The sequence below is a fragment of the Ambystoma mexicanum genome, chromosome 5p, assembly GCF_040938575.1.
Source record: "Ambystoma mexicanum isolate Mex_15411 chromosome 5p, UKY_AmexF1_1, whole genome shotgun sequence".
NCBI lineage: Eukaryota > Metazoa > Chordata > Amphibia > Caudata > Ambystomatidae > Ambystoma > Ambystoma mexicanum.
In genome coordinates this window covers 489442710-489457174 of record NC_090930.1, presented here as the reverse complement: position 1 = coordinate 489457174, position 14465 = coordinate 489442710, and the positions used below count along the sequence as shown (strand labels likewise).

Sequence of the window (14465 nt, the reverse complement as noted above, 5' to 3'; positions counted from 1 at the left end):
CGCTTTTCAGAGCGCACACAGAACCAATGCATGCTGCGAACCACGTGCGGCAGTACACTAATGCTGCATGCTAATGAGCCATTTGCGGCCTGCAAAGCCTGCATGTGACCATAAGAGCTAACATCACCCTAACCGATGTGCAGACTTGTATACACACATATGAAGCCACGTGCGGCTGTTAACCGCGTGTAACTAATCGCAGTGTTGTCTTGCCGCATTTGAACTGCTACTGCTCTGCACATGGCTGATAGGCTGCAGGAGACAACAAGGGACACTCAACAACAAGGGACACTCAACACAGCTGTAACGCACAGCTAAGTGTTTAAGTGCTTGTGTGCTGTACTCTTTGCCGAGGGGCAGATTCTGTATGTAACAGGATGTGTGTGCATGGGTGTATGTGCGTTGCATATGGTTTCAAGGTTGTTCCTATGATTGTTCTTACCTTACATCCCCCCTACCTCTCCATAACCTCTCCCTTATCCTCATTTCAGTCTCCCTATTTTCCGGGTTCCCATCCAACTAGCGATACCCTATCCCTCCTTCCCTGCTGGGGTTGCTGACCCCTGTGTAAGCCCCGCCAGGCAGGTCCCAAAACCGCAATGTGGGTGGTTGGTTTGTGCCATTCCTGTGCCCTGAAGCTGTTGACCCTGTTAGCATGGGTATTTATTGAAAGGGTACGAGTATACCAAAGTATATATCTTGGAATGACAATCTTCTATCAGAAAATAATGTATACGTTTATTCTAGGTTTTGGGTCATTTGCTTTGCTCAGTATGACATGGGTAACTTTCTTAGCATGACTAGAATAAATAAAGTAATCAACAGAAACTAATACTGTACAAGTTTTAAAAAGTTTACCATCTTAGTACAGTTAAATAAATGTCTCCTTTTGAATTACTTCCTTTGCCAAGAATACATACCATTTTGTCTAAAAAATGCAATTGTAGACCTTTCAGTCTGGTCCTTTGGTCCCATGCATGGTCTGTCAGAGCCTGAGCAGCCCCTGCAGAGTGTACTCACACCGCTCCTCGCCCCACTTCATGAGCAATGTGCAGGACACAGGCAGTGATGATGTATGTTTCCAAATACCAAGTCGGGCCCCACCTCAGTCGACCCCTCTGTTGCTCCCGCTCTCATTCTACTTCCAATCAAAAATAACACAGCATAACCTCCTCCCATTCACAATATTTGTGTGTTATTTCTCTGCTCGCGCTGCTGTATTCAATTGGTAGTGTGGTTCTATTGAGTGCATACCTGACAACGTGACTCTCTCCCACAGAGAGAGAAACAGTCATACAGGAAGCAAAGAGATAAATAGAGTGCAGAGAGAGAGTGAGCAACATCGTGATATGCTGGGTACAGCTAGTATTTTATATTTTGTCAATGACGTTTACAATTTATTAATCAGGGCTGAAGCCGAAGGTACACAAGGGTGGATGTAGTAGCCCCACTTTTTTCAGAGGGTACCTTGATATGCACCTTGATAAGCTAATTTCTGGTGATGCCACATTAAATTGGTATGTTAATGAGTCCCCCCACTTTTTATTTTTGGACTTGACCCGTGACGTTAATCTATGCTACAATGTCTTTGTGGGTCTGCACGTGCTGCTGGATTGTCCAATCTGGAATATTTAAAGCTGGAAAGAGGGAAGAAAACAACAAAGAGAAAAAAGATAACTGGTAATATCCAGGGTGGAGAAAAAAACTGGTGGTCATGGTAACCTCCATGAACATCAAACACTTTGAAAAGTACTGTTTGTTTGTTTTTTTTATAGGGTGCCAGAAAACCCTTGGGTAGCTGGGCGCACAGAATAACAAGAATGCTTAGAACTTGGTTACAGGTTGCAGCTATCTCTGTCTCTTAGTCTACAAGTTATTTAAATCGGTTAATGCAGCTGTTGCAAAAGGTTTTTATAAACAGCAGGACTAGGGTTTGAAAATTGGAGTGTTGACTTTTTCTTTCCTCCTACAAAGTTTGACTAAATGAGAAGGAAAATACACCGGAAATTGTTCTATTTACGAAATGACTTTTATCATATTTTCCTTTTATTTGATGTTGTGTTCATCACTGTCCCTACCCAGAAGTCTTGAAGCGCCTTGCAAGGTTCAAAAGTACAAAAGGTGAGAGATGAAACAGAGATTACAAAATGATTTTAGACTAGTGAGATTAGAAGAGAAAGTATCATATGCAAGCATGATTATGCCAACATGTGTGTTTACATGGACGTATGAGAATTCAGGATTGCCCTTTCAGCATGAAGCATGCACTGACTGTCTGAAATGCAGCACCTGGGGTAGATTTAGTAAGCATTTGCACAAAAGGCAGAGCCTGAATGTAGCATTTCTGCTCAGAAATGTAAGCAAATGCACGCATGGCATGGGTCAATCACAGTCCATGTGCTCTCCCGTTTGCCCCCAAATAATGTGCACAGACTTCAAGCAGATGGAAGGGAATTCTCCAACCGAACGGGGGTGTCAGTGCTGAGCATTATGTTCATGTTAGCCACACACTGAAGTTGTCTGTGTACGCCATGAGCACAGTTTGCCACCTGGGTACAGGTAAAAATAAGTGCTTGCACTAATCCATAAATCCCACGTGTCCCTATGATCAAACATGGTGCATGGCCCTGGTGTGCACATGTTAATACCCAAACAAGCTCAGCATGCAAGGCCAGGTTTTCTCTAGCCAATTATGAACACTAATAATGCTTAACATGCATAGCTGCTGTGCATGGAAAGCATAGCCTGAAGTGACAGACTGGTGACTGATCTGTGTCTCATTAATTGAAGATGCTTGTCACTTGCCCTGTAGTGTGCCTGAAGACCTCTACTTCATTTGTGTACACCACCATCTACTGTGGTGACCCTTTAACCTCACTAAATGTTTGGGTCAATGTGCGCTGGGATGGGCAGCGGATAAACCCCCTTCTCAGCCGTACACAACTACTACACGAGCAGCGACCCCACTCCTAAATGAGTAGAAAAACAAAGCATGACAGGTATATCTGCTTCCCCCCTTTAAGGTAGCATGGGCTGAGGGCAAGCTATTCTCTTCGGGAGGAATGTGAGCTGGTGCAGACAACATAGCACTGGGGTACCAAAATAAAAGAACCAAAGAAGAAGTGTTAATAGTTAAACTATGACCATACTCTCCTGGAATACCAGAGGATATACACATGTATTTGTCCTAACTAGTAATACTCCAGCATTTGACACAATGGGTATCATGTTATTCCAGGAAATGTGGTTAAAGGAGTGCTGATATTCCCCAAGTTTTACACTTTTCGCCAACAAGTTCTTTGTGGCAAATTGGGACGAGCGTCTGGAGGTCTACTCATAGCTGTGAATAAAAGCTTGTTTCATGATTCTGTTAATTGGTCCAAAGTATTTCACGGCTTAATGGCTGTTATGACAAAGCTCCAGAGGACCGCCCGCCTTTGGGACATTCTGATTATAAATCTATATTGGAATCCTGTGCAAACAGAGTTGTCATTATACAAGGTAATCTCGATGTGATTCTAGCTGAGTGGTATGAGAAAGGCTCGTAGGCCGCTATAGTGTTTGGGAATGATTTTGCCGCCACTTATTTATTTATTTATTCGCATTTGTATAGCGCACTTGCAGCCCATGGACATCGAGGCGCTGTTACAAGTAAGTGTTGGATTCTTAATTCAGCAGATATGCATGAGACCAGAGGTCTTATGGATACACAATTACAAGCATAGTTGCAGGTGAGGCATGATATTCGTAATACAGTAACAGAATGCAGTCAGGTACGTTTCATACAAAGAGCTTGGTTTTAACAGCTTTGCGGAAGGCTTGGTGGGATTCAATCATTCTGATGTGAGGTGGCAGTGCGTTCCAGTAGATGGCGGCCCGAGTGGGAAAGCTGGCACCACCGGCGCGTACCTTGCGTGATTTGGGCGTGACAATCGTGTTGGAATAGCGCATTCTTAATGGTCTGGTGGCAGAGTGCTTGGTGATTCTTTGGGTCAAGTAGGGTGGAGCAAGTTCATGGAGGCATTTGTGGGTGAGGGCGAGTGTTTTGAAAACAATCCTCTCTTTCACCAGAAGCCAGTGTGCCTGTCTTCTGACTTCAGAGATGTGGTCTTTTCTTGCGGTACCTGTGGCCGCCCTAAGTGCATTATTTTGAACTAGCTGAAGTTTGGCGAGGTTCTTATTGGAGGTCCCAACAAGTAGGGCATTACAGTAGTCCAGCCTAGATCCAATTATTGCCCTAGCAATGGTGAGGCAATTCTGGCATGACAGGAAAGGTCTGGCAGTGTTGAGGACTTTAGAGTAATAGGCTGAGGAGGAGGCAATGGCATTGACCTGTCTATCCATTGACAAGTCGGAGTCTAGGTAGACTCCGAGTGTCTTCACGTGATTGGAGACATTGATGGGAATGTTGTCAATAGTGAAGGAAGCGTACTGTTCACCGAGGTTCCCCAGCGTGGAAGGTGCTCCTATGAGGAGGAGTTTGTTTTTTTCACTATTGAGGCATAGCCAGTTATCTGCCATCCATGATTGGATAGTGGAGTAGATGGTGGTAAGAGTTTTAGCAGACTAGACTTGTCCAGATATGGATGGTGATATGAGGTGATCATTTACTGGGGAAAACTCTGGGCCAAAAATAATTATATCTTTACTACCCAAAGAAACTTCATCCTTGGTATCCAGGTAACATTACAAAGTATAATCACAATCGGGAAATACAGTTCAGCAGACTAAATTGTGAAGGAAAATACTTTTATACTTTACAAGCTCACTTTTACAAACAGCAATTAGAAGCTTTTCCAAGACAACAGAACATAGGAAGCGTCATTCCTACAACTATCAATCACTGGGCCCATTGCTATGATGATTTGGTTGTTTAAAAGAAGAAAGAATTACTGTTGAACTTGAGAAATATAAAATAATATGGCGTGAGATGCTTTGTACATACATGATGTATCCACACTGCTAAAGCAATCATATACAAACTGGGTCAAGAGTTATAAAAGTGTCATGTTATATCAATATAGCCAGAAGATGCTAAGAATGTATCAATCAAGAATTCTGGTATATTACTAACTCTGTAGTGCAAAATGAGTAGCTTGACTGTTTAAATCAAATTTCTGTGGATACCTGGACCATATATTATGCAGACATTTATGGGCCCTCTAGGGCAGAGTACAAACGGGACTCAGGTGAGGCTGCCTGTAGTTGGTCTATATATCTAGACTATGATATAATAAGAGAAGTGATCACGAGTGCTGGAAATTCTCAGGCACCTTGCCCAGATACACTGCCTGTGAGTTATTAAAGCAGATCTTGATTTATGGGCAGATCTTTTGTTCAGACTGTTCAAACAAATCATTCATATTCAAGAGATACCTGAAACACGGCCGAACCCCATATTGTTCCAATATATAAAAAGGGTAGTAGATTTTGACCCAGCAACTACCGACCCGTCGTGCTTAAAAGATTCATGTAGCAAAGTGTTTGCTGCCATGATCCTAAAAGAATTGGAAAAATGGATGGTTGAGACAGGAAGGTTACACATAGAGCGGTAACCCACATAAAGGTATTTAAAGGTACCCAAAAATGGGATCAATCTAGAAACAAAAAGAAGAGAAAGGGTTCCTGCTAATTAGGATAATTTGTTTTCTCTAGGGTCTAAGCCAGGGCATGTATAGATGCTTGCAACCCGGGTTTTATTTGGTTGAGAATCGCAATATGGTTAAATAACATACAATACACTGTTTCCATGACAGACAACACATGCATGAAATTACATGCTAAAAATATGCTTTTATTTTAATAAAGTAAAATCAACACACCTTAAATATGTTATTAAATGAGGAAATGAATGAAAAACTAACATCACCATAGACACTAAATCTCCAAACACAAGAATCACCCTCAGGGGTGTTAACATCAGTAGTCCAAAACACAATACAGTAGTCCAAAACACAATATAAACACACAATGTACATCAAGAAAATAATTCAAAGACACCATGTGTTATTTACAGCTTGAGCTGCACTTGAAAACCAACTCAACACCTGTTCCTTTCCATGTGTCCATTCATTCCAGAAAGGGGTAGATATTGACAGTGATTCCAACAGCTATTCCTGGAAGAACAATTTCAAAGAAACAGCCCCAAAAAAAGTTTGAATCCGCCTACTCAAGTTTTGGCTGAAGTTGGCCCACAGAACTAAAATGGCCCAGCTTTCTTCAGGGCATAGGGGAAATATATAGGAGATGAGAAAATCCAGCCAAGTTTTTCAGATACATCCCAATGGGGTTTTCTTATATTTATCATAAATAATTGAAATATCTACAACATATTGAGTTGTTTGCAGCATAGGCATCTTTTGTTTATTATTGTATGCTGCCACCAACCACGCATGCCCACAGGGGGCCCTCTATTTTGAAGTAATACCAACAATAATATGACAGCAATCTTTTTTTGCAGTAAAACTGTGGATACCCAGTTACCAGCATGTCAACACCAGACACAGCATTTTATCAATTTCATCTGCCACAAGGAGCAGGGTTTACACAATCATATGATTTAATTTAGGATCAAGATTTCCCACTGTTAATGGCAGATCGTGATTGTTGGAACTTGGGTTCTGTCTGTCTGTTGGCAGGAATATGCATGTCAATTTGTATTTGCCATGTTGCCAAACTACAAGACAGCTGCTGAGAGGTGTTAGAAGAGAGGCCCAGTCAAGATACGTGACTGCGCTATGTTTTTCAGCATTGAGAAATATTAGAAAAGGGTTCTTATTAGCAGATCTCACTTTCACAGACAGATCTACCAGCATCGTTTCACATTAAAAAATATAATAATCACGCTATTTGTCCCTTACAGATAGCATTCAGTCACAGTGCTGATGTTCTGATGTGCTGACATTGTTCGCACATGTAAAATCCCAGCAGCTTTTGGAATAAGTGTTAAAGCCCACCACATAGAGGGCTCCAGTAAGATTCCTCCTCCGGCGCAGATGTTGTAGGGGAGCACGCTCACTGCCCACTGACAGGCCATAGTGAGTGCATTAAGCGTGCACCTGTGGGTTCTCTGGATTGTTAATAGGACCATGCACAAAGGCAACCAAATTAATGGATAATTTGAAAGCATGTTCGCAACAATAGTGGCTGCAGATGTGTTGTTACAGAAAGGGTTATAACAAAGTGCAGCCTGTGCTGGCAAAGAGCACCGTGTGCCACTTGTGCATGGCATGCATTGCAGGCCTTCAGAGGGCCACCACCCAAGCATGCACTTGTGTTTGAAGCCCAATGAATATGTGGGTGATATGATTCTGAGCCTCCGTCGAAGGATAGCTTAAGCACAACAGACTCGCCTTTAGAACAGGACAATGCCATGTGTTATGGGTATGATATCCCAGCCAGGTCAACTCATCCCTTCAGCCCTACAGCCTTAGATGATAGACTGTGAGTACTACATGTTGGGTTGCAATGATGGTAATAAATAACAGCGCTCTGAAACCGGATTCCTGGTGATAGCCGAGCTATACAATACACCAACATAAATCATTAGTTGTGTTGTACAATGATGGGCAAGTCCCTTTTCGATTCAACTGCCAATGATCAGCCCCTTAAGACCCAAAGTGAAGAAAGATTGCCAAACAAACGTCTAAGAGAGAAGATGACAGGGTGGACAGGCGGCTTCAGCAGTCATGAGACATAAAAACAACAGAATAGACCATCTTGCAGTCTAGAGGCCCCGCTCCCTTCTCCTGCCCAACAGATGGACACAAACACACAATACACCTCTCTAGAACGCTGGCCCGCGTGCGTGCGTGCGTGCGTGCTGTACTGCAAGTTGTCTGGCTTGGGGCAGAGTGGAAATTCACAGTGGTTAACCTCTTAAGTGCCAAGGACGAGTATGCTGGTCCTTTTTGCCTAGACTTGCATAATAGCCTGGCATAAAGGTCCTAGCGGTGATGCCATAACTATATTCGCGATGCCAATAAAATAAAAGCGAACAGCTCCCCTTACCCAGCCCCTCGGCTATTTTACACACTCTGCTCATGGTTTGCTGCCGATCTGTTTGCCGGTGACGAGAACAAGATTCGCCCATGTTGCAGGTCCTGTCCGATTTCTTGGGGGTTGGCGTTTAGGCGGCTCAAATGAATCAGCGTGTGCCTAGTTTTGCAGCTGTTTTTTTGGCGTGAGACGGGCCAAGCTTCAAAACCAAAAGTCGTGATTTTACACTTGTCCAGGACCCTTCCCAAGAGCAGTCTTGTTTTCAGCTCTGTGACTAACCGAGGGAAACGCACACTGCGTCTTCTCTGACGTGCCTTGCGTGGGTTAGCATGCTTAAACCCACTAGGGCGGTGGTGGACCTTGTTTCCACCCATATCATACCAACCAAAACTAACAAATGCGGGGTGGGGAAGCGTCGCCCTCAAAGGTTGAATTTTAAACCCTGAACTTTGCTCACCTTGGTGCCCCCGTAGCCTCGCGGAAATAGCAAAATGGACATCAGCAACTGCAAAATGCTTTACTGTTGCTTTGCATGCAAACGCTCTACACAGATCCCTTCATGTGTTGTAAAAACCATAGGGCTCATTCACTAGTGGGCCTTTATGCAGTGGCGTTGCTAGGGGGGCGCCCCCCCTGTTAAACCCTGTGCCCCCCTTCTAAGACGAGCAGTGACCATGTTCTGCCTCTACATTTGTCTGTGCCCCCCCCCCTACTTTTGTCTTTGGCCCCCTCTGTGCCCCTCCTAAATTGGATTCCTGGCGACGCCACTGCCTTTATGTGCTGCTGTTTCGTGTCTCTGCTTAATTTAAGTTTACTGTTGGTGTCTACTTCATGTAACCTTACTTCCCCGGTGAGGGCTCGCATGCGCTGCAGTGCCCCTCTCTGCTCGGTTCCCCTTTTTCGGTGAGATCTAAGCCTGTCACCGGAACCTGCCCACCCTTCCCTGGCACTGTTTGCACATCCCCACTTGAAACTCTCATCGCCGCCTTGTGACTGATTGCATTTCTTCATGTGAGGGGGAGGGGGGCTGTTTTTTGTTGCTGTCCTTCGCCCGTATGGACCATTGCTGCCGTGCACCCACGTCCCCTCCACATCCTGGAGATTATCCCTCCCCCACAGGGAATGGATGCGATGCTCATTTATTCTTGTAAATTGTTCCCATCTGGGTACCATAGAGCACTGTGCCAAGGTAGGGAAAAGCGGGGGTCGAGGAAAAGGCAAAACGGGCCACATGTCTAACGCATTACCAAACGAGGACATACGACGCCGAACACCTAAGGGAAAATGGGCGTAATGCAGCTCGTGACGTCATTATCTAAGTTATCTCCCCCGCTCTGAGGGGGGAATTGTTCAGCGGGTGGGACCCGTGGGAGTGCATTGTTCCTGGCATGCCTTGCAGTGCCTGTTGTCACACAGTAGTGCCGCAAAAGCAACCCCGCATCTGCAGTCCCCAGCCTGTTGTCTGCCACCAATTCCATCCTCAATGAGTTGTAAACCGCTCCCCGCAGGGCGCCCCGACACCCGCGGGGGCCCCCTTGGTACACATCGTCGCCTTATATCCGCGAGGCGTCGCACAACTATGGCAGAACTATACACACACGGAATATGCCACAGTGGCTACATTGTGTGTGGCACAAGAATTGAAGTCCAAGCACCTCTCAATTCTGTAATTCCACTGAGAAAAAAACGATGCCGTTCGCGTTCAGCCAGACAACGAAAGGGGACGGGGTGGGTGGACTGTGCTCGCAGACGCCTTTGTGACCTTTGCCGCGCCTGCCATTTGATTTAATTCTCATTGCCAGTTTCATCGTGAGCTTTCGGCGCATCACTAAAGTTGTTCTTGTTTTTCTAATAACTTTCGTGAGACCGTTCCTGACTAAACATGTCATTCATTACACAATTCAACGAACAGGCGTGTTCACATAAGGATCACATACGCATCACGGCTGGCTGAAATGAGAAAAGTCGTGGACTACAAAAGCGACACCTAGAACAGGGATTCAGACACATGGAAAGGTCGGGTGTGATAACTTTGGGGAGAAAGTCGCATTTATTTACAGAGCGCCATTAAAGCGAGGCGGCCGTTGCGATCTGAAAGAGCTGGTGCGCAGCAGGAAGACTCACCCGCAGCAGATCCGTGGTAAACACGCATGCCGGTCTACGGCTACGGCCAGCTGCCTGCTTCCCAGACGCGCGATTCCTCTCATGCTCCTTTAAGCTGGTGAATCCAACTGTGTACCATCCACGGGGGGAAATCTAACGGCTCCAGCATGTTCTGGGGCTTGTTTAATCCTGGGATTCTGAAGTAAACTCCTGGCGTCACCCCTTTGTTAGAAGGAAAAAAAAACAGCTCCGTTGGCTGCAGCCGTCCAGCCTCGCAGGAAACAGGACACACAAGAAAGGGCCCAATGTCTGTGCAGGATCTGAGGGCCGGGGGAGCACTTGGGGGTCTGGGGCGGAGGCTTCTCATTGGTCATGGGGCTATTATTAGCCGCCCCCATCTGCCCCCTCCTACGTGCAGTGCCTTTCTATGAGAAACCAGTCGCCGTGCTGATGGAGTTTTTCCTTGCAGAATCCTGCCTAGGAAAGGGCAGCAGAATTACCGCGCAAGAACAGCTTGACAGTGAAAGAAGACATTTCCTGCCCAATTAGCTGGCAGAGACAGTCTGGGCAGGGGACTGGAAGCCCTTGAAACAAACGAGGACAGAAGTAAAGTTGCACAAAGTCTGCACATATACAAATTACTTCGTTTCTTGTGGACCCAGCGTCTCTTCTGTATCATACAACAACAGCACGGCCAACAATTCGGGCATTTGTGTAGGCATGCGAAAAGCATTTGCCAAGTACTGCTGTAGTGATACTAACAGATCATTGATGATAGAAGCTGTAGAATGGTGTGAGTACCTCGGTTTATGAAAGGAGTGCCTGGCAAATGCTTATTGCGTATACTCAAGCAAAAACTGTTCACTTTGCCAGTGCTTATTTTTGATAGAACTTCTGTGAAGGGCATGCATTGCGCTTATAAATTAAGTGGCTGATGGCGGACCAGGTTAAGACTTTACACCTGTAGTAATTTACAGTTCCAATTAAGTCATTAACTCACAGAAGACTGCTTTTAAGAAACACGGGCAGCACACTTTGATGAAAAGGCTTGATAAAGCTAGATACCAGGAGTATGTGTTTGGGTGGGGAGTGGCAGGAAGTGGGTGGGAATGGTCATAGGCAGTAGAATGGCCTCGAGGGTCAAAGATGATCTGAGCTGGTCAGGATCTGAACACGATTATAGCAGGCCAGGTTCTAGACAACGTGGAGCCTAGGGCGAAACACCAAAATACGCCCCTCTGTTGCTCCTCTACTGCTACTCTGCAATGCACTCCCTCTCCAAAATCACTAATTCATTAAAGCTTAAGTATCATTTTATTGACTTGCATTGAAACACTGCAATACTGTGAGTCTGCAGAGTGGCAGTTAACCGCTTTCTGAGTGTTTCTGAGTGTTGTGTACTCCGTGCCTTTGCTGGTGACCTGAGACAGTCTGTCATTGCTGTCCATTTGGAGGAGGAGGGGTTAAAACTCCCAACATAGTGCGGAGCACAGCGGAGTCTGCGGAGTCGCAGTTAACCGCAGTTCACCGCAGGGGAGCCAAGGGCAATCGCTCTGCCACTGCAAGCTCTGAGACCATGTTGGAACCAGCACGAGAAAAGCTGCGAAGTCACATGCGGCTATAGACTCGTGCCAAAGGTGAGAAGGCACCCGCTAATGCGACCCCAAACTGTGAGGAAACTTCTTTTGCATTGCTGCCTCCCTCCTCCAACTTAACGGTTGGACTATCCTTGCTGGTGGCTGGTGGTTGTCACCCCCCTGTGACGGACCCACTCGCCAAACTCCATCCCTGTGCAATGGCTCTTCGGCCAGTACCGATAAGGCTGGATATTACTGACAACAAACTGTTAGGTGCTGAGTGGGGAGATCAGGCCCGCCTCTACTGAATGATGAGAGCTTGCTTGGTGCCATCCTCGTGCGCTCAAACATTTCTCACGGTGATCAAGTGCTGGGAATGGCTGTAGGTGGGACAATGACTCCCCCCAGCTGCAAAGGAACTGATGGATAGAGCCTTGGAGAGATCTCCTGTGAGGGGAGAATTAACGGCTTGCCTGCCGCCAATAGGGGTTACTGGTCTGGAATTGACTATGAGAAAAGAGCCTTTGCTTCCCTCAGAGTACATGCACGTCCAGGGTAATAAGTGCTTGGATAGATCACTGATCAACGGTGGGGAGGGAATGGCGGTGACTCTGAACTTTCTATACGCCTCATCTCTGGCCCTTTGTTTATCCCTTGACATTGCTTTCATCCAGGCCTCATTGAACAACAAGGGGAATTGGAAAATGCTTAACTCCTCAGTCCAAATGTCAGAATTATTGAAAGAGCTGGCTTCTCCAATCTCACTGGGAATACTCATCAACAGAGCCACCCGCAACCATTGTCTGGGAACCTGCTGACTATCCGGGGAAATAATGACAGCTTGGCTACTCTGTCTAAGATACTTGTGGGCAGGGCCGGTCTTTGCATCAGGCAGCGCAGGCGACTGCCTGAGGTGCAAGCCTCTAGGGGGCGCCAGTCAGACTCCAACAACACCACTGTCATGCAGCATGATGCATCATTTAATTATTGGAATAAAGTACGCACACAAAAAACAAAATGCTATCTATGAAATCATATTCAGACTCTCATTCAGTCAGAGCAGCATGTTGGCTGTCAGCACACGGAGGTGCAGGCAAATCCAGGCTAGCGCCTCCTGGGGTGTCTGCAAAACCCGGATGCCAGGACTTAAAAGCAACATTTGTTGCTTATCAGTTCCCGGGCCCAGGCCTGGCCTGACTGCATGTGCCTCATCCATAGCGCATGCACTAGAGTTGGGAGCCATTGTGTTGATTGAGCTGGGCTGCTCAGTCAGCTCAGTTCGGACGGACAGGGACTGAGATTAGAATCTCTACAGAAGCATGCAGCCTGAGCCTACCATCAGGATCGACGGGAAGAACAACAAGGTCCAGGCAGCAGGGCAGGCCAGCCACTGCCAAGCCCACGCTGGTCACCCACTAACACGAACTGAACTGACTGCGGCCTGCCACTGCCAGTGAAAGATGGATCACTCTGTGCGACCCGACCTGCTACCGGCTGCAGGCAGTGAATTGCACAAATATGATGTGTGCAGGGCTCTCTGCCCCTTGTCCAAATTAATCTAGGAGTGTGTGCAGCTCATGATGCTACAAGACTTTAAACACATGAATAAATTGGCCACCGACAAAGAGAACTGTGCATAGCAAGAGGAAGCACAGGAGGCAGAGACTGTAATAGCATAAACATATTCCTTGCTGAACAGAATGCCAAATCAAGAAGTGGGGCAATAACAATAGCCAGGAGGGCATTGGATATATGGTAAAATGAGAAGGCCAAACCAAAATAAGGCTGGTACATTGAGGAAGCTGTGGGTAGAATTTATGTCGCATCACTGGAACTTGTATCACAGCCATCTTTCATTGCAAAATTTCTAGCAAATGCACACGTTCCCTGAAGTCAAATTCCTGACCTAGGGATGCTGCCTTTGCCATTTACCGTAGATTGGTTGCTTTAAAAGGCACAGGCACTTGAGCCTTGTTTTCGCTGTACACATTAGCATTGTCTCTAACATCTGCAGATAGCAACCGGGCCCCCACACCACCTTTTTTTCTTTTTTTTTGTTTATTTACTGGAGATGGGAATGCATTTGGCTTCTTGAAATTCATCAACCCGTTTATCATACTACCTACACGGACACGGCTGAGTGGAGTGTTATGAAACTGTATTACTTTAAGTAAGTACATAATATAAAAGGGATATGAATGCTGTCACTGCTGAATCTCCGTCCTCTCCAACCGTCCTCTCTCGTTCTTCCTCTCTGTTCTCGAATGAAACCCTCTGCTTAGTTCTACACACTACACATCCCCAGCCTACAATGCCCCTTTACTGTGCGGTTTCCATTAAAAACTCAAAAGCAAAACCCATTTCATATTGGTAATGGCATATCCAATGTAAGCGCTCATCAATGGTGATGTAAAAGCAGGGTTAGAACTCAGAACGCAAATGGCTAATGCTAGGCCCTTAACCCCTCTGCCACAATTGCTTGCTCTAGATATTGTCATTCTCCCATTTACATCATACATCAGGAATCACCTGCGCAGTTTGTATCAACACCTGAAGATGCTGCCTTTCTTTTCAGAGAAAATGTTGAATAGCCCAAATGGCAAGCCTCTAAGCCTGCATGTGCATGCCTGGCCATGTTGGGGTTACCTACTACTGAATGCTGCTAATGGTTTGATTTCTCAAGCTAGATGTATGCTCCTTGTCCCTTATCCTGCCCAGCTTACTGTAAACATACCCAAAACTTAACATTAGACATTCCTTTACCATTCCGGTAACATCACTAAACAA

At 45.8% G+C, this 14465-nt stretch overlaps 1 protein-coding gene across 4 annotated transcripts in view; it reads right to left on the bottom strand.

Annotated features, from left to right (window-relative positions):
- Window positions 1–10587, bottom strand: part of LPAR4 (lysophosphatidic acid receptor 4) — an 80469-nt gene extending 69882 nt beyond the window's left edge. For all 4 annotated transcript variants that reach the window (XM_069612900.1, XM_069612899.1, XM_069612898.1 and 1 more), the window contains exon 1: window positions 10123–10587. The gene's annotated coding sequence lies outside the window, so the exon portion shown is untranslated. The remainder of the gene's footprint in view (window positions 1–10122) is intronic.
- Between the last annotated feature and the right edge of the window lie 3878 nt (window positions 10588–14465).